Here is a 10945-nt window from a genome sequence, read left to right as displayed (position 1 = left end):
AGTTGTCATGGAGTATGCCTCTTCTGATGTGTCTCTAATTTATGCTCCATCTCCATCTCCAATCTGTGTAAGATTATTGTCCTGTTATACAGTAGCCTCTCTCTCAACTGTTGGTCACCAATGACTTCAAGGATTCGTTTAAGGTTTTACAGATTGCTTTTTCTTTAAAATGAATGCAGGGAAGACAGCTTCTTCCCCAGAGCCATAACCACACTGAACATGGACATGCACTGACCATCCTACCTCTACCACATACTCTCACACATTCTGGCATGTGCAATACTCTACATTTCATGCTGAAATGCTTATTTATTTAATAATTTACTCCACACTAGGCAATACTTATATACTGTGCACTACTTATATTGTATATACAGATTTTTTATCCTGCTTAAATTACATTCCAAACTGTGCAATATCTATATTTTTAAATGGTACCCTGCTAAAATCACTTTCATACTGTGTAAATGTTTATATTTCTATTTTTATATACTGCAAAATTACATTTCACTCTGTGATATTTATATTCTATATGCTGCTAAAATCATATCTCACACTGTGATATTTATATTTCTATATTTCATATACTGTTAAAAAAAAAAAAAAAAAAATTACATTTCATACTGTGGAAATAGTCTTATTTATTATTTTTTATACCCTGCTATGGGTCACGTCTCATAGAAATGCACTTTTTATATTTAAACCCTGCTACAGACCTGCTATTTCATATTGTGCAATAAGAATTTGATGGCTGTATATCCTTTTAATGTAGTACGCTGCAACTGAAAACCCACCTCACGTTAACTAGGGTCACTTTTTCTTTTTAATGTCCTTGACCCATACTCTGGTTGTTGTTGTTGTTGTTGTTATTGTTCTTCGTTGTTAGCTGTATGCACTTTCAAGGTGAAGTCAAGTAAATCTCGTTGTACAACTTGTATAATGACAATAAAGGCATTCTATTCTATTCTATTCTAATGGATGTTTAAGGCCTCTTTATAATTATACATAGCCGTTTTATGACATTATGCCACACCTGTCCACTTCTTAAAGTTTACATTTCTATTATTAATACGGAGCTGAGGGGGGAAACTGCAGAGTCGGGTGATAAATCTGCGACAATCATGCTCGGCGCGAAACCTTTTTACTTTACACAAAATCATTTGAAACTGTAAATAATTCAAAAACTGATCAAGTTTCACATTATTTTGATACAGTTTTATAGTTTGCAAGAGGAGATTTATTGTCGGCTGCCTGCATCCATGTCCAGGGCATTACTTCATTGTGTTGGCTGGTGTTTGCGCGCACGGTCATGTGGCCGTTCTTGACACGCAGCCTGATGTACGACGCGTCGGTTAAACGCGGCCCCGTGTGCGCTGGCTGTAAATAACCGGAAAGCTATTAGAAAAGGTTGGACAGCTTTAGCTGCTGAAACATATTCTCAGCTCAGGCACGCGGATGTAGGCATGAACCACCTTGATCTTGTGCATTTTCACTTACAGGTACATAGACAGATGGTCATTTAAACAGGCACAAGCTGTTGAACCCCCAACACCCCCCCCCCCTCCTCCTTCCTGAACCCGCGGGAGGAGAGTGGATGTGGTTTGATAAGATAGATGCATGCATGCAAACATGCATTTCACATCTTCAACTTTTCATATAATATAGGAACATGTGGACCGTGAGACTAAAAATAAAATAGAAAACGCAGTGCAGAGAGTTTGCATATTCTCCCCGTGTCCGTGTGGGTGCGTCAGTTTACTCCTGGTAGTCCGGTTTCCTCCCGCAGAGGTTAAATGTTGGACGACCCTGTCCAGCGCATACCGTCACCTTCTGCCCTCTGTCAGCTGGGATCGTTCTCCTCTCTCCCACCACCTCCACTGGGTCAATTAGGCATCCCAGCATGGATGTGACAGAGATGCCACTGCCTTAGCGAAACCACTCCAAAAAAGAATAACTGATGCCAGCACATGGTCAGAGAAAGGTCTTGAGGAGTGCCCTCTTTACTCCAAAAGACCTCGTTCTCCTTTACACAAACTGTTTCTTTCATTTCCATTTTTGCTTGAGATTTATAGTAGTTTTGATAGAACTCCAACAATTACTACATCCCTTCATTTTGCTCAGTATTTGTTTTTGTTATTGATCTTACATTTAAAGCAGGAAGTTATGCTCATTTACAAGCCCTAACACGAGATAATGTGTTGTCTCAATCATCCTCAATAAATCCCAGTTATTGTGGCCTAAAACATACAAAAAGACCGTTTTGGGATTCGCAACAAAAGCAATTTGGAAATGACTCTTACGGAAGAGCATTAAATCTAGTCTACGCTCATTGATCCATTTTCTACAGCTTTATCCTCCACATGAGGGTTGCAGGGGGGCTGGAGCAAATCAAAAAAAAAAATTGACATGGGGCGAAAGATTAAGTCCACCCTGGACTGGTCACTGGTCCATCCCAAGGCAAACATAACAACATTAACACCTCAAATTAGAGAGTTTAGGTCAATTTAGAGAGTCCAGTTAACCTAATCTGGAGAGAACCCACACATTCATTGGGAGAACATGCTAAGAAAGGCCAAAGTTGGATCCAAACTCAGGCCATATGGTTGACGTGGTGGTTAGCGCTATTGCCTTTGCAGCAAGAAGACCCAGGTCCAAGCCCCGGTTGTGTGTGTGTGTGTGGGGGGGGGGGGGGTTCTCCGGGTTCTCCAGGTTCTCTGGCTACCTCCCACAGTCCAAAAACATGCAGATTTGGGGATTAGGTGAATTCAGTCACTCTAATTTGACCGTAGTGTGAGAGTGAATGGGGTTGTTCTTTTCTATGTGTGGCCCTGCGATGGACTGGCGAACTGTCCAGGGTGTACCCCACCTATCGCCCTATGTCAGCTGAGATTGGCACAGCACTTCCCCCGCGACCCTCTGTTGGAGGATAAAGCTGTAGATAATGGATGGATCCAAACTCTTGCTGTAAGGCAACAATGCTAGCCACTTAGTAACTGATAATCCTAATATGTTGAGTGTGTGGTTATTATGTTTTGTCTGATCAACCCTCAACACCCTCAACAGATTTTTTTATTGTTTTCTGAAGTTGCTGCTTCCTCGTTCTTCCTTTGTAACCCCAAGACGGCACAAATACAGATTTCCCGGAATCTCTTCCAACACTTCCTTCAGGTTTCTGTGTAACATCAGTATTCATGTACCATAACTTCTGAAGACCCAGTCTGGATGGTGAGATGTAAAAGCACCTGTGTCGTATCTTTTTTTGTGGATGTTCGGAGAGAACATTCACGCGGCTCACAAGATTTTATTTCACGTTTCTGCTTCGAGTGCTTTAGGTTCCTTTCATACCTCTCTTCCAAGCACCTGTATCTGTTCAAATGTTGCCTCACTGCTCCTCTTTATTATCACCTGCTTCCCTTCTGATTCCTCTCTCACACACGTCTTGTCTCCGCGTGTCTCACTCTCCTCCTCTCATAGAGTATCGTGACCCAGCACAGTGGTGTTGAGGTGATTTATGGCGTATGGCTGTTGGCTCTAAATGGAATGTTTTATTCAGTGGCGAGAGGAAGTCGGTTTCTTCTCCGCTGCTCTCTCCACGAGCCTCGCTTTAAAAGCACGTAATGTAAGCACATGCACGAGCATGCGTGCCATTCCGAAGAATGATTCGGAGACACGGCGCTGACATTTCCGCTTACATTTAAGCTGCGGCGTTAAAAAAAAACCGCGAGAGACAGACTGACTGAAATGGATGGACAGAATGACAGACAGTCAATCGCAGGAGGAAGAATAATGACGACGTCCCGCTAAAGCGTTTAAAGTCGAGGTCTCTCCAGTGGGCGGCGTTTGAGGCTGCGCGTGAAGTTGGGAGACGTGTGACTCTGTCTCTGTGGACGTCCGTCTTTGTTTTGACTTTGCCTGTGTATTCAAATGTGTTGCTAAAACGCTAACTTTGCAGATGTGCCAAGTCTGTGCATGCCAAGAATGAATTGTGTGTGTGTGTGTGTGTGTGTGTGTGTGTGTGTGTGTGTGTGTGTGTGTGTGTGTGTGTGTGTGTGTGTGTGTGTGTGTGTGTGTGTGTGTGTGTGTGTGTGTGTGTGTGTGTGTGTGTGTGTGTGTGTGTGTGTGTGTGTGTGTGTGTGTGTGTGTGTGTGTGTGTGTGTGTGTGTGTGTGTGTGTGTGTGTGTTAAGTCACGCTGATGTGAATAATACAGTGAGAATAACACTGTGAATATTCATCAGCCGTGAACCAGAGACAGTTACGCATGTAGCTGTCACTCAGCGTCTCTGGTGTTTAGTTAACACACACACACACACACAGATACACACACTTTTACTCCATGCTACCCCTGAAAGTCATATTTAGATTTTTTTGGTTGTTTTTATTGTTTCCACGAGCATGTTCTTCATATTACTGCAGTGTATTTACTCAAGGACGGGGGTCGTTCTGTTTAATTTATTGCACGTGTCCCAAAGAGTCCTCCTGTAAGCAGGACAGTCCTCCAGCTCGTCTCCTCTATGTGTGTTTATGACCTCCAGTTGATGTTCTGGTGGCAGAGCTCCCAAAATCCCTGCTTTAAAGGTCCCATATTATGCAAAATCAACTTTTTAATAATTTAAATCCTTATATTTGGGACTCTGGAGGTCCTATCAGTCGGGCAAAGTGTGACAAAAGATGACTCACTCGTGTTCTTGTGGTCCTCCTCAGTCTAAGTACAGGAGATAAAACACGCGATGTGATCTTCCGCGCTAATTGGGACGTCACAATGCGCTAAATTCCTGGAATTGTTGTCTCGCGGAGCTCCGCTTTGTCCGTAAAGCACACGAGAGTGCTGGCGAGGGCAACAGCATTCGAAAACCGGAAATCTGCGAAAAAGTTCTATTCTTGGCTCCACAGTGCAGCACAGAGTTCTACACAAACTTCCAGCCTCAGAGGATTTATCTGTCCAGTGGATACATGTTATATATGACGGCAATGAGCCTGCTAGAGCCTGCAAATGATCACTTTTCCAAATGCTAACTGCTGTTAGCTCCCAGTAGCCTCTGTGGCTGATGTCATTTCCTGTCCCTTAAGTTTTGTTTTTCTTTTCTTAACTAGTTTAACTCGGAGATATAGGGTATAATAATGAGTCCTTTGATTTCCGCACATGTCCTGCTGGAAAGACAGGTGTGCTAAACATGAATTATATTCCTCACCTCATTCCCCCGAGGATTGGACACTAATTGAACCTGTGTGTGTTTGCATACTCTGCACATTCACACACATTCACACACACACACACACACATATTGTATACTGTATATATATATATCCCCGGAACTAATTTCGACTTCATTCTCCCTCTGCTATCAGGAGAGTAAAGAGAAGTCACGCCGTAGCTCAGTGTGGGGCCGTAAACACTGCAGGTGAAATGATGCTCGGAGAGCACACAACTCTCCCTGAGCTCCCTGACAATATTCAAATACCTTTCATTTTTCCACAAGATAACCTTTTGGTGATGGCCGCTCACCAGAACAAGAAACCGTGAGACAGGAAAGTGTAAAATTAGAGCCCCCGTACTGGGAAGTGTAAAGTATAGTATATGTGTTTGTGTTCAGTGTCATCATTCCCTCGTCTGTTATTGAGGCACACAATAAGTAAGATGGTTCTCAAGAGGAAGACCTGTATGTATTTCCCTTTGCCATCTTTTATGTAGAATATAACTTTGTTTGTTTTTCACATACATCCCATAGCATTGCTCACGTCTCCACAGGCCTTCAAGGACAGAACAGCAGCAGCAGCAGCTCATGTTTGAAAAGAAAATACAAATCAGGGTAAAGAAATTAGACGAGTATATCATGGTTCTGTGAAAACAATGTGGGACAAAGTCAGCGTGGACACCGTCGAGTGAATGTCTGTATATAACGCTGAGGAGAGAATACAGAGACAGGATAATTGGATGGTTTTGAAAGCAGAGGTATAGGAAAGCTCTGGCTTTCCTTCTAATCTGTGAGTTGACCTTTAAGTAAAGGAATGACATTTTACGGTGCACCTCGTGTAAGACTGTACAGCTACACGCTTTTAAATCCCTCCGTCCTTCAGTTTGTCCACATGTCCTCCATCACTAGTAACCCCTGCAGCTAAAGCACGTTATGGATACGGGTGATGAACATGTATTTGTTTGCATCTTCGGTCGCTTGTTGTTGTGACTTACAGCGTGTCCTGTGGTGACAGATCCACTGTTTCTGGCTCAGTGTATCTGTATAAGGGGCAAATAAACTCTTCTTTTTTTTTCTTTTCTTTTTTTTATAAAGCCACGAGCAGCTTACTATTCTTAGCTCCAGCAATCATACCACTCTCATTATTACACAATGGGGTGGAGGCATGCAACTCATCATCTCCCATCATCTGTACAGCCCCTGGCAATAAATGCACTCTTGCACGTGCACAATTGCTTATTTTTTAAAAAAAAAAAAATTTTTTGCATGTGTTTTAAGTGCAAGTGGAGAGGAGAGGACAGGAGAGGAGATAATCAATACTTAATGTACATTGGTATCACTGTCGATAAAGCTCCTTCCTTTTTAGACTCAGGAGTTGGAAAACGAGTTGAGGTTTTTAGAGACTGTGTTTGTGTTGCACTAATCTTCTGAGAGGGAGACTGTGTTGAGGATTAGTGAAAATGATTTCAAGACTGTGTTGAGGTGGAAGAACTAAGGCGAAAACTAAATAAGAATTTATCGAGAAAGAAGAAGAACAGGGACATTTATATCCAACACAAATGGTGTGGTGTAAATATTAATCCAGGTCCACACACACACACACTTGATTTGAAAAAAAATTAAAAGGCATTTAATTAATCGAGACATTAAAGGCGCCATATGTAAGAATGTGGACAAAAACGGTTACTACACTCAAATTCAAAGCACCGAGGTCTTTAAGGTTTCGTTTTCTCCGCCATTGTAGCTCAGACGTAACTGGCAACCCTGTGGTTGCTCTGCAGCTGAGACTCTACTTACTGCAATGATCGGTAGACGGCAGTAGGTGGCACCACATGCAAAAACATGATTTCAAAACATAAAAATCATTTGCAGTCTGTAAAATATTTTTTTAATGCCAATATTTTGGCTGTACTGTTGTTGCTTTAGATTTATTACATAATGCACCTTTAAATGTAAAATATTGTAAGAGCTGTTACGCGTTGGTGTTGTTTTTTTTACGTCTCATGCTTATGACAAGCATGTGCCAAGAGTGTTTACCAAAGATTTGACTACATAACCATGATGTCTTGTCATTTTTTAAGTGTCACTCTGACTTGTTAGAGCCATCTTGAAATAAAAAAAAGTTATACAATTGTATAAAAATAATTGCTACACATCAATCATTGTGGATATGAATCAAAGCAATGAATGACGCACAATTGTAAGACTTCTCAGGTGACATCACTTTTGGAAAACCTGCTTTAGTCTGGCTGTCACAGCCTCTACAGCTGTAGTTACATAAAGGATTTAGATCACTTTTTTTAGATAAAAAAAAACAAAAAAACATCTTAAGATCTTTTGATTTATCTGAGTAGTTGATAGAAACAAAATCAGACGCAGAGCTAATGAAAGAGGAGGCTGGAGGAAGAAGAGTTACAGCTTCTCCTCCTCCACTGTCATGCCTGTGTGCTGTAGGTGTGTTGGACAGGCAGAATGGCTTGTTTATGAGCAGATTAATTGCTTTTATAGCCTTGTTTCTCCCCGTGAATGTGTGGTGTTATGTGCTGGCTGTAATGAACACCCACACTGCCTGCCTGTATCTACAGAACTGCGGCTCCTTTCCTGCTGCTGCTGTTTTTCAGAGCATAGCCGAGCTTTAGCTAGAACCTGCCACAGCCTATGCCTACTGCTCACTGCATGCCCACCTCACACAGGTGACTGATTTCATTGTGTGTGTGTGTGTGTGTGTGTGCGCGCGCACTTTTAGACTGAGCGGCCCCGCACAGGTGGGTGGTTCCACCCAAAGCCCATAGGGCAGAGGGGCTGCCAGCAGTTAACTGGACCATGACTTTAATCATTTCCTGCTGAGCCGAGGAGAGCTAAGCCAGGCTTCACCACGCAGCCAAAGTCATAGATTCTTCAGAAGAGTTTTCAAAGAAGGAAACTGAGAGGAGACCATTTAGTGGAGCGGCTCACGGAATTCAGGCTAAGTAAGCGCTTTATATGGATCAATTAAAAATCTGGTGCAACGCTTTCCCCGCCCCTCCTTTGTTACTTCATTACCTGTAATTATGCGTTTCTTGTTTCTTTCTCTCCGTTTGACCTCTTTTCTTTCCTTCTGTCTTTATCACTCTCTCCCTCTCATTAATCAGGTCTTCAGGCTGCCTCTTTTTCCTCTCGTTTTCCACTTCATTAGTCCTGAAACAGCGATGGACTGCTGCTAATGGACAGTCTCGCCTCTAACTCACAGCTCAAGCCTGGCTGTAATTGTTTTTTTGTTGTTGTTGTTGTGTTTGTGAGACTGTCTGTGAACCTGAGCGCGCACAGTTTTATTATCGCAGGCATTGTGCAGAAACCACAGGTTTTCTTGTATGGTTGGTCATGTGTGAGTATAGGGCTTTAGAAGAAAACAAGCAACCGTGAAACTTATTATAAACTTGTTCATCATCATATCTGCGCTACTATCTGATATTGGTAGCAGCATAAACTGGTCCCTCAGAGGACGATCCAGGTCTGCATAGAGTGTGCTTTTATTTAAGCACCTGACCTGAAACAGTTCATGGAGGTCATTCAGTGATGTTCCAGCAATTTTGCTGACATGACTGAGCATCTTGTAACGTGTTTCCACCTAATAATATTTTTTTTTAGCATAGCCATTAGCAATAGCACCAAAATAACCATCTTTCCATTTTCAGTACCCTGCCCTCGTGGTACAGTCAGCTGACTTGCGACCGGTGTTTCGTCAACGCCCTGCAGTCTATTCTCAAGCGAAGCTTGACGTCTTGTCTTGTTCAGACAAACAGCCACAAAACGAGCTGCTGGGTGTCCTCCTTTGTTGTCTGTCGTGACACGTTCAATGTCGTTGTTGTTGCACCGGTAAAACGCCACGCTACGTATCTTGTTGTCACAGCGTTTACCGCACAGCACACATGCCTTACAAGTAAAGATAATGTTCTCAGTCGAAAACACAAGCCTGACCAAGGGCTACCGTACCGTGCTGTACCAAACTGAACTGTACCATGATGGAAACACAGCTTTGTTGATAGCAAGAGATGGCCCTGTGTAGTTTTCTAATACAGACTTTGTCATGCTTTCCATTTTCATTGTTTAAAGAGAGCATACATGACATTCATACTAAAGTGAGGGTCAGCGTCAGTCTAGCGTCCTATACATGCGTGCTAAATCTCACAACACCATTCCAGCAGCACCAGCTTCTCACCAGGAGTCTTTCATATGTCCTTGAATTCTTTGAGCGCTGAACTGTTTGTGTGAGGGAACCAGCGGGCCTTGATTTCCATGGTTACTGTCTTCTTTATTTTCTCGCTGCCCTAGTTGAACTGTAGCGTTTGCTCACACCATTGTCCGCTTTGGGCTCTCGTTGACGTCTGTGGACACGCAGGTGCGGGATGTATGACCCGGGCCTAAAGCACGACTCCACCTGAGTCTCCACTCGAGCCCAGAAAAACAAGCTTGACCTGAACCCACCGATGACATTCTGTATTTTTTTTGTCCACACTCATACACTGACATCACATAAATGCAGTCAGCAGCAAGAATTGATTAGCTATATTGTCCGAGCTAGCAAACTGAGATTGCACTTTTAAATTATTTTGAAAAAAACATAATTGGATCATATCACCTTTAACTGAAGATCACCCAGGGAGCGTGTATTCCTTACTCTGCTCCTTTTTTATTACTCTTTCCGCAACTGCATTTACAATCTTATTAAGCAACAACATCAAAAGCCTCCATTTGACTCTAATGCCCAATAAAAGAAGTTTTATAGTTGCACACATTTACCTGCAGTTCTTTTGCATGCATGTCACTCTCCAACCAGCAGTGCGGTCGTTAGTATGGCGGTGTTCTTTCTCGGCTGTCGTGGAGGACGGGTAGTATTGAGTGGTGTGATAAAAAAAAAAAAAGGAGTTTTATGGTGTGTTTGTTCTGGCATGTTAACCACTGGCTTTACAGTTGTGATTATAGCCCACCGGGGGAGAAGGAAATGCCACAAAGGTAAAATGCTGTAGGCAAAAAGGACAGGAAGGGGGAGTGGTGTACGGTTCCTCTGGGGTGTGTGCATAACCTCTGTGCTGAAAACCAAAAAGATCTCCAAATCATGAGATTTATGCAGGGAAAAACACATAATAATGAAATAATGCACATAATTAAGTGACTTCAGCTTTTATTTTGGAATGATTTGCTTTAATGGCTGCTGCACTACCTTGTTGCTCTGAAAAGGCTGTTCTCAGCTGAATTAGGCCTGTAATCACAGTTACTTCGTAAATACATTGATTTTTGATTAATATTGATTATTATTATTAATTTTATTTGGTGCAACAAATAAAGCACTGCAAAAAAGACCAGTGACTCTAGAGGAGCTTTCGAAACCAGGACAGCGGATGGCTGATGTAAAACTGTGACATTTTGTTTTTTTCCACCATCTGATAAAATACAAAGGTTTGATAGTAACAGTACACAAAATTGCTTAAATAACAAAGGTATTATAAGAAGTTTTGTGTCTGCACTGCATTGTAGTGCACTAATGTATTTAAAATGAAGGTATTATAGATGTATGGGTTACTTACTTTACATGACACAGGTAATGAACAATTTTTTACTTTTAGCTTAACTTAACTTTTTGGATTACATTTTTTCATTTAATTGCACTTAGCAGCATGTATCCAATTTCTGTAATGATCTCCAGTGATGATTATTTGAAAAGATTTGTCGTGGGTGTGTGTTGTATAGGAATTAGGACCCTGAGGAGGCTCGG

Source organism: Microchirus variegatus (assembly GCF_963457635.1).
Source record: "Microchirus variegatus genome assembly, chromosome: 3".
Classification (NCBI taxonomy): Eukaryota; Metazoa; Chordata; class Actinopteri; order Pleuronectiformes; family Soleidae; genus Microchirus; species Microchirus variegatus.
The sequence above is the reverse complement of the archived record's forward strand: the minus strand, read 5'-3'. Positions refer to the sequence as shown.